Source organism: Mytilus edulis, chromosome 9, assembly GCF_963676685.1.
Source record: "Mytilus edulis chromosome 9, xbMytEdul2.2, whole genome shotgun sequence".
NCBI lineage: Eukaryota > Metazoa > Mollusca > Bivalvia > Mytilida > Mytilidae > Mytilus > Mytilus edulis.
Genome location: NC_092352.1, coordinates 85,069,851 through 85,083,936, shown reverse-complemented (window position 1 = coordinate 85,083,936; position 14,086 = coordinate 85,069,851).

The following is a 14,086-nucleotide window of genomic DNA, read 5'->3' as shown; positions in this document are numbered from 1 at the left end:
CAAAATATTTTCACACAATTGTTAGTTACGACATGTCGTAACACATAAATTACTAGTCGAAAGGGTACGTAGACATTTGACGCAAGTTTTCCCCCTTTTTATATCTAATATCATATGTATGGTAATATAACTCATTAACAATATAAAGTAGAGGACTAGAGTCTTTTGATTTGAGGTCCTTGGTTTGAAATTGAGCTCAAGGTCATATGCTAATTAAACGTTCTAGATTTTGACCTTTGCTTTTACCTCATATGTACACATGATAAAGCCATGGGACTCTTTGCATTAAGTTGTAAGCAATGTGACCTTAAAAAACACAACCGGAAGTGACCTTTTGTAAACCGGCTATTTTTTGTACTATATCAATGTAAAAGTATATAGAACCATATATTTTTGGAATCAGTGTCAAGTAAACTATCAAACAATACCGGAAGTAAACTTTTTAAACCGGAAGTAAAAGATTATCTCCCTTTAATATATATTTTTTTTATAGAAACCATATATTTTTTTAATAAGCTTTCAAAAAGCTGTCATTTGGCGCTAAAATTGACATTTAAAACCAAATTTTAATATTTTCATATAAAAAAAGGTCTTAACTGGTGGAAAGACCACCAATGGTTCTCTGAACAATTGGTTTTTAATTCTCTTTGGCATTCTTAGAGATTAAAAAAGAAACATATGAAGTACTTGAATGAGACAAACACCTAAAGAGACATCAAGAGGATAACAGGCAGTCTTCAAGGTGTCAAGCTCTAAATCATTTCAAGTTTACAAAACGTTGTGAATAGATTAACAAACAGCATTCATCAGAGGTCTGTCTTCGACACGAATCTCTCCAAAAATAACAAACATAAACGACAAGACAACCACTAACAAGATTCTTGCTACCACCAAACCAGCCTGAGGTGGAGTTAAATTATTTCTTTTCAGACATCGGCAAGTTCCTTTTGTTGTATTCTAGATCAGCGGGCACACAATAGGTACACAACAAAACCTGCAATAAAAATCAAGAAACACACTTTACTCGGAAAGACATTGCATTTATGCAATACTTCAAACAAAACATAATCAACAAGTTATACTATAACAAGGATTGCCCCCATAGCTACTCCAAATGCTTTACCAATTGATTTGAAATGGTTCCGTTCCATACTCAATGTAAGTTGCCGTTCTTTATTGAAAATTGCACACAGTTTTGTCATGAATACTTGATTCAGATAGACACGATTTGGTGTGATGGACAAAACTATATATACATTGATAAAAAAACAACGAAAGTTTGTTATGATCTGCAGATTTTAATCGAGTGTACGCATTGGCATAGTAGATATCTTTGATCAACGTTTTGCACGTCAGACCTTCAAAAATTAGTAGAAAAGATATCCGAAACTATCAAATTTAAAAATAATTGTACATATGAATAAATAGAGATATATGAGCCATGGAAGATAACAAACCCATCGACATAAACACCACAAAAGAAAACAAAATATAACAATTGTTTAACATATATCTTTAAACATGAATTAGTATTATATACATAATAAAAAATAACCCCAAGTTCTAAACTCTGCGAAGATATTTAAATTGTCACGTTCTTAACCATTTCCTCCTTAAGCTCGATCAATGAAATAACAAAAGGTGAACACAATGTTGTGAAATGAAAATTATTACAGGAAAGAATTACGTTCACAAAATTACTACAACACGTACTTGTGTAGTATTAATTTTAGTTAAAATTGTTTAAACGTTATTCTTTGTTGTATCTATGCTATTAATGATTATGTTCATAATTGAGCTTTCATTAATAAAATATTTCGTATTTCGTATTTTGTATACAAAAACCGACGAACTTTAACAATAAATCTACCAGTTACTAAAGCAAATTCATACTCAACATGATGATATACAATAATTGCATTCTAATGTTGACTTTACCTGATTCTGAATTTTACACAGGAGCACCATATAATGGAATAAAGGTAGTCAAAAGAATAAATTTGAATTAAACCACAGGAATTTATAGATTAATTGATGGTTGATTGCTTAGCGTCCAGTGGCAAATATTTCATGCATGTTCAGGACGAGAACAAGTTAACAATAAATACATAAGGTAGGTCTTGTAATAATAGAGTCCATCCGGGTAATGGTCGGGGAAATTGGACTGCCACTGGCATGGTATATATATGGAAGGTAAATTGGATAAGGACAGAAATTTAGTTTGCCTTGCAACAGGTCACCTACGGACCCCTCAAAGACTGGCTTGAAAAATAACTAGGAGAGGTACCGATATAGGGACATGGACACTATCCGTAGCAGAAAACCAAACAAAGAGATGTTTCTTGATAGCGGTACTCAATCAGTTTAAATAAAGGCAACTGAAGTATACCGCTGTTCGAAATTCATAAATCGATAGAGAAAAAAAAACTATCCGGGTTACAAAATAAATGGGAAACGCAATAAATATATGAGAACTACGACACAACAGAAACACAACATTAAAATGTACCACACACAGAAACGTACTGTAATAAAAAAATGGTCATTTTCCTGACTTGGTACAGGGCATTTTAAGAAAAAAAATGTTGAACCTGAATGACTATAATAAAATTAACGGTACCAATTTTCTTGCACCATATGCGCATTTCGACAATACATGTCTCATCAGTGATGCTCGTGGCCAAAATATTTGAAATCCAAAGCTTATATAAGATATACATGATAAAACTGAAGTGGTGACTAGCTACAGAATAAGAACGGATACATTACAAAATACACAGCCGTGTCAGTCAAAGCCAATGCAACACACAATGACGTCACAATTGAATTTTGTAAACGAGTTCCCAAAATTAAGAAAGAATTTGAGGTCTAGAGCTGGTATTTTAAAGTTTGTATTATTTTGCCTACTTTTTTTTGTTATCTATTCAAATTGAAACTCTTTTAAACTGAGTTTAACCGTGCAAACTGCTGTGTGTTTGTTTTATTTACATTGGCTAGAGGTATACGAGATGGTTAAAATATCATTAAATTATAAGCCTGGTACCTTTGATAACTACTTTACCCGCCGCGTTTGCGCCTGTCCTATGCCAGGAGCCTTAGCCCTGTATGATTTATAATTTCAGTTCATTTTGAAATACTAAGGCTTTTCTACCTCAGGAATAGATGACATTTAGTTAGCTTTATATGGCAAAACTTTTATGAATTTCTGGTCCTCAATGCTCTTCAAGATCATACTTTATTTGGCCTTTTTAACATTTTATGATTCTAGCGTAACTGATGAATCTTTTGTAGACGAAGCGCGCGTCTGACGTAAATATAAAATTTCAATCCTGGTATCTATGATGAGTTTATTTGTTTGTTCTAGATTTTAGTATGACATCCATTTTCACTGAACTAGTTCACAATTTTAGTTAGGGTCCATATGAAGCCGCCTCCGGGTGCAATTTTTCGCAGTGCTTAAGACCCATTGGTGGCTTTTGGCTGTTTTCTGTGGTTTTGGTTGTTGCCCCTGGAAATATTCCCAATTTCCATACTCAATCTTTATTTGTAATCACATAATAAAAAAAACCAAGAGGAGGCTTTTTTGTAAATTGTCTAAGTGAAACATAGAATAACAGAACTATAGTGTAGAATGTATTATAAAATATCAGTTCAAAGAAAAAGAGTACCGCAATCAAGAAACCTATCTTTGTTTGGTTTTCTGTTACGGATAGTGTTCATGTCCCTATATCGGTACCTCTCCTAGTTACTTTTCAAGCCAATTCCTGCAACTATTGTGCTAAGTAGCTTGCAGGTATCATCTTCATCAAACTTATTCAATAGAGTTTTTTGTTTGGTTAGGTGGGCAAGCTTTTGAAATTATTTTCTTAAGGGGAGTTATCATTTGGTTCAGAAAAATCGTAGGGGGTTGCCAACAGAACCTTTGAATGTGAAAAGTTTGAACTGACCCCCTCAGCTGATATATAATGACCATTCACATATGTTCGAAAGCTTTTTAAACTCATTGTGGTCAAAACTATGTTTTATATGGTTGTTAACCTATAGATTAATTGTCTACTTTCACACCCTATTGCCATTCATGGAAGTATTATATTGTCAGGGTCAATATAAAAGATCAATTATATAATAAACCATATGTGTGGTTCTATATTCACCTAAAAAATATTATTGACGTAGAAAGGTATTTTATCTTTATTTCATGTTTCGTTTTTACATTTAGTCTATTGGAGCAACATTCTGACTTTAACAGTGCTTGATGAAAAATGACAAATATTTAGGGTAGGCTTTTATAAAGACTAAAACGTATGATAGGTAGGGTAACTAGAACCACACATATACTGTACATGACCAAAGATTCATCAAAGACAGGAATTATCTCAAAATATCGTCAACACTGTATATGCTTGTCAGACATTAAAAAAATCATTGTGTCGGACCACCACTATAATACAAATTTTAAAGGCATCCCAACTGTATGATATTTTTAGTAAAGACACCTCTAAAATGAAAAGACCCCTAAGCTGATTAATAATTACTGTTTCCTTTCTAGGGGACCGTTAAAATCACAATGAACCCACTTTAAAAGGAGGGCACTATTTTGGTTAATATAACAACACAGGCAACGGATCATAGCACTAGTTGTGCTTCAGGTGTGTAACATTCAACACTCTATGATAAGAGCAAAACATTTTGGCTCCTTGTCAGCACATCTTTCAAATGATTGTAGAGTCTGCAACTTTGCATTTTTAGATTCCTGTATTTATATAATATATAGTTATCAATCGTACCAAGATTATAATTTGATTCGCCAGACGCGTGTTTCGTTTACGTAAGACCTATCAGTGACGGTCATATCAAAACAGTGTGTTATGAACTTTCTTCGGTAAATGAAAAAAAAAGTTTTATAACTCGTAGTATATGAAATCGTATTTGTTTTTTTCCATCAGGCAGACGGTAGACAATGTACATATATCGCTTCTCATTCATTTAATCATAATGCATCATTACAGATGTACGTGAAAGGTAAAGGTTTCTTCATTTAATATGCATGCGTCTATAATTTTTATATTGAATATTTATATTATGTAGAGAAATTTCTCTCTCAATGATTTGTGTAAATTTTCTAGGCAAATGTGATATGTAAAATAATAGCAAGGACCCCTCTCTCATGTGCTCTGCACATCTTAGGGTTTAAATATCACAAGTGATTAAAAACAAACAAAAAATGCATATACATGTCCACTCTAGAGCAAATTATCATTACAGAATGAAGATTATAGTTCTAGCAAGGAATCATTTGCACACTATACATTATCAATCACTCTTCGTATGCTACTTGTTTCGATAAACACATTTAACACTCTTATTGAAAATACAATACTAATTTAAAATAGAATATTGGTTTATTCAAAAATGAAATAAGTTATTATTACTATTAAACAAATGAAGGAATGGACAACCTGGGACAAAGAGATTGTAGCATTCATGTTAGTCCTAGGTGTAACACATTGTCATAAAATAGATGAATAACGAAACAGTAAATTACGTTTTGACTATTTTTTTTATTTGAAGAAAATGTGAGCGGGAATCGATCAGCTATTTACAACGATAATTGAATCAGAAATAATCAAGTCCATTACAATTTATTACGTTGTATAATGTGAACTTTATTGATATTAATTCTGTCTTAAACAATCACTTATTTACTGGGCAACGTAATACTTTCTCATACAAATAGTCTTTTTTGTACTAGAAATTACAATTACAACAGATAAAAAATATATACTTTAGTTTAATCATATTAATCTACTATAGTGGATTGGGAAACAAGTTATTGCAACTTATATTAATCACTCTCCATTTTGCTTGAGCGAGTGCTGCCTTGTAGCGGAATTATCCTACTCTTTTTCGAAATTTACAAGGGTGTCTTTTACGTGAAAGAGATATTGCTCTCTCTTTTGCGTACTGAATTATAATCCTGGTACCTTTGATAACTATTATCACCACTGGGTCGATGCCACTGCTGTGGTCAGCACTTCCGTGTTGACATGAATATCAATTATATGGTCAATTTTATAAGTTATAATACTTAATTATAATCCTGGTACCTTTGAGAACTGTTGACACGGGTCAGTCATTTATCGTCCCCTTCCGACGGACTATCATCGGTTCTCAAGATTATACTAGCGCATGGTGTCAAGGGAGACCCGAACATTTGGTTTCACAATTTTTTTACCCGGAACGGAATCGAACCAGGAACCTTCGTAATGTTGTGATAACCAGTACACCAGGACTCTCTTATATATATATACATGTTCTTTAAAAAATTTCCAGAGCATTGGTTATAATAAATGATATTCTGGGATAGTGCCATAGATAGCTGACAAAATGCGGTTTTGCTCACGTTTTAAGTATTGCATGTTATCTTTTCACTTTTTTTGCCATTCAAATTTGTACTCTATGGTTATCATGTACGAAAAACTGTAAAAAGCGTCAAAATGGTTCAGGATTCTAAAATCTAAAATTAATTGTAAACGAATACTTTCGTGAAAAAAAACCCCTTAAAAGTATGAACTATTTGTAAATACATTTTCAAGCAAAACATTAAAAACTTTTTTCGTAAAACAATATTGTAATGCTATTTTACAGGTTGGTGGTTGACTCAATAATGTGTTAAAATATTCAAAGGATTTTAGAAATATTTCCCAAAGTGCCATGCATCAATGATTGGGGTTTAGAAATTTGTCATTTAATAGTTATCGTGCATCGTATGTATTAAACACATGCTATATATATAGGGAAATCCGCTTGATTGTGATTTAATACAAAGCCTCGTTAGTCCACGTCCGTCAACTCAAAATTAAAACATTCAACCGATTCCTCATGTTTGGAGAGCGCCACGTGTTAAAAAAACATACAACTCTTCTAAAAGTGTCCTCCGAAAAAAACATTCCATGCCCTTATTCAGACTACCCACGTTTGTCATTTCCATTGCCATTCGTTATCCCGCTCGATCCATCGAGCAGAAACTATTTATAAGAGTTATTGTTTATTGCTTTCGTCCCAAATATTCATGATATATTAGCCACTGGACGTTAAGGACGCATCAATAAATAAACCTATATACAGCTATATGTCGATTAATCAATGAAAAATTAGGATTGTAATTAATCAATCTAATTAAAAACCGATCTCTCATCGCTCCTGTTTCTGATATGTCGCGTGGGAGATCTAACGAAACCCGCTTTGAGGTCACATGTGAGTGACCTCGTAGGTGTGTCTTTTTCGACCAATGAAATTGAGTCTTCCACGATCTTGTAAGTTTAACGTAAGGCAAAGGGATGTAACTCATTTTATTTACGACGAAATCGTCAGTCAAAATAATTCATAAACTTTTTTGATTGGCTTATTAATAGGTCGTCAACTCATTTGCATATCTTTATAAATTCATAACTTTTAGTTCACTCACATGTGACCTCAAAGCCGGTTTCGTTAGATCTCCCACGCGACATATCAGAAACAAGAGCGATGAGAGATCGGTTTTTAATTAGATTGGTAATTAATTAAAGAATGTTAGTTTCTAATCTTAAATCATACCAAATTTGACTCATTTGTAGCTTATTACGATAGTGTGTGATGAATTTTGAGTTGTTAAATGTATGATTCTTAGCAATTATTCTATATGTTGGTATTGTGAGACGTAATATTGCTAAAAGCTCTATTTTAAGTGTTTCTATAACAACGAGTTTCTCTTGTCTGTTTATATATTAATAGTTACGTAGTTTTATAAACTATACCTTGGATGGAGAATTGTATCATTGGAACTCATACAACATCTACACAGTGGGGTTTACGGAATCAGTAAACTCCATATAAAGTGAAAGTGAAGTTACTGACCCCTTGAATATTGTAGTAGGTTATTAGCACACTGTGACTGAATTTATCTGAACGACTTTCTTACATGTGGTATTTCGACTAGTGGCCTATCAAAGATATCAAGTCTTCAATATCAAGAACCTACTTCCATTGGTCTATACAAAAACAAAGGCCAACAATAACAAATTATAAGCTTTCAATGTGTTTTATGAATTTATTTCAATCGTTCATCATCAATGTCTTCGTCTGTTGAAGTCTTTCAGATTTTTCATGTTGCTATCTAGAAGATGACAGAGCAATTCTTATTTGTGACCGAATGAATATTATTATAATTATAAAACGTCAATTCACGGTGGGTATGGTTGTCCTGCGAGAGAACGTTCTGTGCTGGTGATTCGGTCCTGACGGGTGCTGGTGATCGATGAAAAAATGTAAACAAAGACGAAAATGATGATTTTTGACGTTTTCACTCATTAAAAATGGAAGAAAACAGTTGAGATTTTTCAATTTTGTTTCTTATGGGTTCATATGTAAACCATTAAAAAGTTGACCCTCTAAACTGTTTCAGTAAGCGTAACACAAAAATGCTCATTTTCAGAAAATCTAGAACTGAAAAAATAAAACAAACATGCTCATAGAGTCCGCTTTCTATACCGCAATCCACACGACAAAACTATATTGTGAAAAAACATTGCAATTTATTAAAATTTAGCATTTTCCAAATTTATTCATGTCCTGATACTGTGCTGGTGGGTCCTGATACGGTGCTGGTGATTTTGGATAAAAAGTTGGTCATATTTGAAACAAATGTTACAAAATCAATAAAATTGGGCAGATAATTGTTGTCAATAGGATCTATGACTCCTATTTTAGCTCTTGTGCATCCATTTGGCTGTTTAATATGTGTTTTCAAATGATCGTAACTTGTATTACATAATTACATAAAAGGGCAACATCTTTCGTCCAATATCAGATAACAATATATAGTATCTAAAATAAGAATAGTTTTATTAAGATATTAAATGCCCCTTACATTGATGCTTCAACAATGATCAAAGCCCATGCCGCATAGACATGTTTGTTAGCGCTCCGCATACCCCTCCCCACTTCAACCAACCAATCCTCCTCATTTCCTCCTTTATTGTTACAGTGGTGTACCAGCACCACAATTTATCACATAAAATAATAACACAAAGACACACATTATTGAACAACGAATGCTCGCAGGTACTGAAAGCTAGTAGTTCAAAGGGTCCGCATTTTCAACTAATAGATAAACCATGTTCTCATATACAAAAATCCCAATCGTGTCGATTAAAAAAGTCTCAAAACTTAAGTTCACATTTTAATGTTTGTTGAAGCAGAACTTTTATAAAAGTGTGCAGTGAATCTTGTGCTCACAACAGTTATTGTCATAATTATGTTTACATAAGACTTATAAAGGAATTAAGAAGGTACCAAGAAATATTTTACAGTTCAATTTAATGATCATGAATGGAAGGAAATGGTACGGAAGTTTACATAGGACAAAAATAAATTGATAGTATTTTTTGGCGAAAGACTTAAACGCTTCTTTGCATTATATAGTACAGCTCTTCTATAAAAGCATGCAAAAAAAACTTTGATTGACTTGCTTGCTATGTTTGCTTGGAAGTTTTCAAACAATAGGTAGGCGAAGTTTCAATACATACTGGGATTTGATTGGACAAATACAAACTGACAGGAATTGAAGTTAATGTGTATTGTCCAAACAAATTCTAGTATATAATAAACAGACTACTTACATGTACCTGTCGTTTACAAACATCCAAACAATTATAGCAAGCAATTTGATCAATGGTTTGCTTTGCATATATTTATAGAAGAGCTGTAAATTCAAAAAAAAAAATTCTTGTTGTCGTAGATGGTTAAATCCTCAACAAAATCTCAATAACTTTGTTGGAACGAATAAAGGTTTTAAATCAAATTTTCGTGGACTTTTTAGCTTCCACCCTGACGAGGCATGTTAGCTGTTCGTATGCTGTTGCACCTGACGCACGGAAACTTTCACATTTCCATCTTCTTTTCTGAAATATTTTACCTAGTTCATACTTGACAGGATTGTTATCCTAGTAAAAGGTGTAACCAATGAATTGAACACAAGTTAAAAATTCAACAATACTATATGATTCATGTTATGTGTCAATTTGTTCGAAAAAAGTCGAAAAGAAGAAAGTTTTTTTAATGTCATGATTATCTGTCGCTTTCTAGATCTATGCTTAGCATTTATTTCCGATGACATGGACTCCTCACCCTGGTGACCCTGCTGCCTTTCATAACTTTATCCGTATACAAATATTAATAGATAAACAAAAGGCTGCAACTGGTATTTTTGTATTTAAAATGATTCGTTGTAACGAGAATATTTGTGGTGAATGGAAACTGTGAGGGTCAAAATCTTAAATTGCTTATAAATGTTTTCTGGACCCAGTTTCGTTATCTGATCTGAATTTTCTGAAATGTGCAAGGTAGATAGATAGACATTGGCCTTTTGATTTTTTTTACTCGGTAAGTTTTGCCCTAATTGCTTGAACTTTTGCAATATTAAAGCCGATTTCAATGAGTGTGTAGACAAAGGGAATATCTTTGGTTATCTTGCTTGCTGAACAAAAAAGTCATTGTTAGGTTATGTAAACTACCCTACTTTGAAAGTAGATTAGTCCGACAAATGACACATCTTTCTGTCTGTAGGACCAGGCTACTTCGAAAGGAGGGTAGTATACCTTACCTAACAATGACTTCACGGATTAGCTAACAAGCAAGCTAACCAAAGATATTACCTTTGCCTACATACTCAATGGAATCGGCTGTAACTAAAAACTCGAATACATTTTAACAGACAGTGGTCATGTTTGTTGATGAATATTGTTTTTCCTAGATTCACTCTTGAAAAATCATTTGGTAACATTTGGTCAAGTAATTTCAGAAAAGATCTTTTTGTAATTGCGGACGCCAAGACAATACATAAACCTCACACGACCCCTCGACACAGGTGAGCTTATATATGATCTTATAGCGATTCGGGTTGATAACCAGTTGAAATTAAGCCAGTTTTTTGTGTGTGTAGATTTGTATTGTTTTAAACTGTTATGACCTTTTAAAGTTAAATGTAGGTGTTTAATCTAAGAATTTCTTTTTTAAACTTATATACTTGTTTTATACTCAATTGGTAGTATGAAGCTACGAGATATTTTAATTTTTGAAATTGACATATTCTAGTCTGCCCTTTCATAAAATAGTGAATTTTTTTTAAGTGTTCTATCAAACTTTCGATACAGACAAAAAAATTATGTTGAAAAAATCTTACGGATACAGCAAGTGAGTCTTAATAGCTATAAGATACATTTTTCTTTTAAAATACAACTTTTCAATCTTATGGGAAACTATTCCAAGCTTAAAACTTTCACTGTAACCTCGTTCTAACTTATCCCCCCCCCCCCCAAAAAAAAAAAACCCCAAACAAACCCGCAATACTATTGTCATTCTTATAGTCAACACTAAATTGTTCACAAACAAATGTGTTTTAAGCTGCTAAAGACATGTGATTCAAACGCTCAGAAAGTCCTTTGTTCTATATTTTGGCTCTCCATTTTTATGCAAAACCTTTTACATTTTTATTTTATGGGTTATTGTTGAAGGTCGTACGATGACGTATGGTTGTTAACACATACTTCCTTTGGTTTCTTATGGAAATTTGTCCATTGACAACAAACATACCACATCATCTACTTTATATAAGTAATATATAAATTACAACGTATTTTGGTGATCTTGCAAAATGATCGTAATCCCGAAAATCGTAAACATATTTTCTTATCTTAAAAGGGGGCAAGAAGGGTTCCATTATCAGGCCAATAAATAAGATTAAAGTTAATTTAAAAAAAAAATTAAAAAATAGGGGTATTTTTACTCTCATAATAACAGTTAACAGATTCACAACAATGTCAATTTCAAGAAAGCAGACAACAGTTAATTAGTCAATAACAGTACAGCATCAATGATCTTGAATATATGCCACTTTTAACTAAAATATAAAGGCACATAACCAGGACATAGGAGCACAGAACCAGGACCGTTTTTCTAATCACCAGCACAGCGACAGGACAATTCCGTTTAACGAACTTGCACGACTTTTTCAATATAATATTGTTGTAATATTGTTGCATGGTACTTATGACGCATCAGAGAAATATTAAGCAACAAAACAGTCGTTTTATTGCCGTTCTGATACAATGTAAACAAACCCACCAGCACAGAATCAGGACCCACCAGCACCTGACAGGACCAAATCACGAGCACAGAACGTTCTCTCGCAGGACAACCATACCCACCGTGAATTGTTGATATCAGATTCTTTATAAAAACACGGCCGACACTCGGCTAACCGAGAGATTGGTCGGTTAATCTATATTGAGTATGCGGCTATATGGGCGGTTGGTCTGTTAATCGGGTTGGTTATACGTCTGTTAAGAGTAAAACGCACAATTTAATGTCAAATTCTGTTAAATATACAGATTTTTGGCACATTATAAGAACCAAATGAAAAAAAAAAGTGTCTGACAAAATGATATCTATCATAGAACATTTTCCACCTGTAAAAACAATTTATAGTCTGCGCAGTTTTCAGCAAAACTAAAAGGCGTCGCGCAGGTATGTAGTATTTATGCTTATACGCACAGCAATTTTTTAATAAAAGGCGAAATAAACAGTTTTAGATATCATTTAAAGGACACAAAAAAGTACTTTGGTTCTGAAAAATAGATTGAAATTAGTGAATATTTCATGAGTGTAATATAACGTGAATAATACCACGTTTTAGTGAAAATTATGGGAATAAAGTCTGTTAATGGGTTGGACAATTAAAATTGTGTCAGTTAAGAGTTATTTAGCCACGACAATAGTTTTGCTACCTTTATATTTTCCCATTGAAAAAGTTAAGAATGAGATGTTCTTGAGTAAATAAAATGACAATACGGTGCAACAGTATCCTCCTAGTAGGAGCATTTTTATTTTGACTTTCTTTGCATTTTATTGAAGGGTGTGTCACTTCAATTTAGCGTGATATAGATTGGCCGCTGGAATATGCATGCATTTATTATTAACGTTTTCAATCAGCCTTAATATTTGTGTCTGTTCAAATTAAAGTAGCACGTTCTAAAATCCGACTGAAGGTGTCTTTCTGATACAGCACTGGGTACAGAAGATTTTTTTTTTTATTTCCTGTTATGGGCTCCAAAGGGCATAAACATTAGAACATCAATAATTTTCATAATACAATACAAACAATGATATAAAAAAAATGATTAATGAGAACTATTTAAGTTCTTTAAGAATATGTAGATAAAGAATCAATATGTGTTTTTTTTTTAAAATACTAATACATTTTAATGCAAGTGTGGTTGAAATAGGTAACAAACAAGCAACCCAAAAAGAAAAAAAGAAAAATAGATATACATATAAAAAAGAAGATGTGGTATGATTGCCAATGAGACAACTGTCCACAAGAGACCAAAATGACACAGACATTAACAACTATAGGTCACCGTACGGCCTTCAACAATGAGCAAAGCCCATACCGCATACTCAGCTATAAAAGGCCCCGATATGACAATGTAAAACAATTCATACGAGAAAACTAACGGCCTTATTTATATAAAAAAAAATGAACGAAAAACAAATATGTAATAAACAAACGACAACCACCGAATAACAGGCTCCTGACTTGGGACAGGCACATACATGAATAATGTGGCTGGGGTTAAACATGTTAGCGGGATCCCAACCCTCCCTTAACCTGGAGCAGTGGTATAACAATACAACATAAGAATATATGTATAGTACACAATAAGTTGGAGTAATTGTTCAATATATACATATAACGTGTTGTCGTTCTCATATGCACATGATATTTGTCACTGGACGTTAAACCCTAATTCGTCAGTATCATCCAATTGTTTCTTTTCTCCTATTACTTGATCATATGTTGTTTACAAATCATTCTAAAGAAGTAAATGGAAAGGATCGAATGTAGCTACATTTGGTTATCTTAAGTTTTAATTCATTTTATTCCGTTTAGTTCCTTTCTACATAAGTGCAGAGGAGAACTGCAGTTGTCCGCATGTAAACTTCTAGCATTTGTCACCAATTTGAGTTCATCGCAATCCGTTACCCA